The sequence below is a fragment of the Antechinus flavipes genome, chromosome 3 (genome assembly GCF_016432865.1).
Source record: "Antechinus flavipes isolate AdamAnt ecotype Samford, QLD, Australia chromosome 3, AdamAnt_v2, whole genome shotgun sequence".
In the NCBI taxonomy this organism is placed as follows: Eukaryota; Metazoa; Chordata; class Mammalia; order Dasyuromorphia; family Dasyuridae; genus Antechinus; species Antechinus flavipes.
In genome coordinates, this window is record NC_067400.1 from 173,734,721 (window position 1) to 173,737,503 (window position 2,783).

Consider the following 2,783-nt stretch of genomic DNA (forward strand, 5'->3'; position numbering starts at 1 on the left):
CATCCTTGCAAAACTTTGTGTTCCATATTTTTCTCCCTCCCTCCCCACTTGCCTCCCTCCTCAAATAATCCAACTGTGATCCACATTCAGTTCCCACAATCCTCTCTGTAGAAGATGGATCTCTTCATCATAAGTCTGTTGGAATTGGCCTGAATCACCTCATGTTGAAAAGAGCCAAGTCCATAACAGTTTATCATCATATATTCTTCTTGTTTCTGTATATAATATTCTTTTGGTTCTACTAATTTTACTTCGCCTAAGTTCATTTAAGAATCTCCAGACCTTTCTGAAATCATCCTGCTGATCATTTCTTATAGAACAATAATATTCCATTACATTCATATAGCACAACTTATTTAGCCATTCCCTAACTGATGAGCATCCACTCAGATTCAAGTTCCATGACACTACAAAAGAGCTACTACAAACATTATTGTATATGTGGGTCCTTTCCCTTTTTTATGATATATTTGAGATACAGCCTCAGCAGAGACACTGGTGGATCAAAGGGTATGCACAATTTGATAGTTCTTTGTTCATAATTCCAAATTGTTCTCAAGAATGGTTGGATCAGTTCACAAGTCCACCAAATATTAATTAATTAATTAATCACCCAGTTTCCCCACATCGCTTCCAGCATTTATCATTATCTTTTCCTCTCATCTTAGCCGATCTGAGAGGTATGTAGTGATACCTCAGAGTTGTCTTAATTTTAATTTCTCCAGTCAATAGTGATTTATAGCATTTTTTTCACATAACTAGAAATGGCTTTAATTTCTTCATCTGAAAATTGTCTTTTTATATCCTTTGACCATTTATCAATTGGAGAATGATCTATATTCTTATAAATTTGAAGACTCACATATATTAAAGATAAACATCCTTAACATATTTATGTATCTTATATCCCTCTAAGTTTATTCACAATTTCACAGAATCAGAGACTATCAGTTGGGAGAATTGGGAGGCACCTCAGTAAACAAATATCCAATCCATACACAAAAAGGATCCCCATTACAGTATAGTCAACAAGTAGCTATCTAGTTTCTATCTTAAAAAGTACCCAGTTCCTCTCAAGGAAATTCATTTCACTTATGGATAATTCTGTTAAGAAGCTTTTCCTGACTTGAAACTTATCATCTTGTAGTTTTTACCATTTGTTTCTGGTTTTGCCTTCTGGCAGATATCTAATCCCTGTTCTACATGATAGACCTTCAAATAATTTGAACAGAGCTATCATATCCCCTAAATATTTTTTTCCTACAAGGTGAAATATCCCCAGTTATTTCTCATCATTGGATTTCAAGGGTTTTGACTATCATGGTTGTCCACTTCAGGCAGTAAAATAGTAAATAGGCCACTGAACTCAGAGTCAAGAAGATCTGCATTTAATCCTACTTCAATTGAATTATGTGGCCTTGGATAAATGAATTAATCTCTGTGCCTCAGTTTCCTCTTTTATAAAATGAGAGGTTTGAACTTAATGACCTTAAAACTCCCTTCCAGTTCTAAGTCTGTGATCCTATGATTTTCTTCAGCTTGCTAATGTCCCTCCTAACCTGTGGTGCCCAGAACTAAACACCAGTTCCAAATGTGGTATGACCAGGGAAGAGTACAATGCATTTATCACATTCCTATATCTGGGAGCTATGCTTCTCTTAAAGTAGCATAAGATTATATCACAATGCTAACTCATATTGAGTTTACAATTCATTAAATCTACCTTTACACCCCCCATTCTTTTTCTGACAAACTACTATCTAATTTTACGTGTGAAGCTCAATTTGTGAACCTAAATATAAGACTTTATACTTACTATATGCAAGTAGTATACATACTATATAGAGTATACATAATATGCTATATACTGTAGTATACATATATACATATATTACAAATGTAAAATATTTACATTTGCCCCCTTTTAAATTTCATCATAAAAGAGTCTTCCCAGTGCTCTGGCTCAGGGTTCAGCAAACTGGCCAAAGACACAATCTGCCCTGACTTATACATTTTAAAATCCAATAAGACTTTTTTTTTCATGTAAAACCCATTCTTAGCTCCTGAGCCCTATAAAAACAGGTAGCAGACTATATTTGACCCATAAGTCTTAGTTTGCTGATCAGTGAATAGCCTATTAAAACTTGGTGTTCCACTTCCCAAAAGATGTTCTCCATTCTAATCCTCCAAATTGGAGTGGGTCCCGTCTCTTGACATGCCCCACTAGGATGTTGGATATCACACCAGTCTTGGGCCTCCTATGAACAAGCCTCTCGCGCTTGGAACCAGACAATTAGTAAATCCTATTTTATCAAAAACCAATTTGGAGGAAAAATTAAGGCTGAAAAAACCTGGTAATCCTTGACAAGTGTCTGGCACATAGTAGGCACTTAATTCAGATTTTTCTGAAATGATTTTCTAATCTTAGTTGGCTCTAAACAATTATTTGTCAATGAAACTTTGGAATCTGAGGATAATATTCTTTGGGTGATTTGAAGCTGACATCATTTCTGCTAGTGTCCAAGTGGATTTAGTTTCTCTTTAATTTGTAGTTAAAGAGCAAGAATTTCAAGAAATTTTCTTCTGTGATTTCTTGAAATATGTTCAAATTTTCTTTTTCTTCACATTTTTGGGGGAATCAGGTAATTTTACAAGTAAAAATTTAAAAAGGAGCTCAGAAAGATAATTCAAGAGTTAACAGGAAAAAAAAATTGGAAATTAAGGGGATGCCCACCATTTGAGGAATGGTTGAATAAGTTGTGGTATGATTGTGATGGAATACT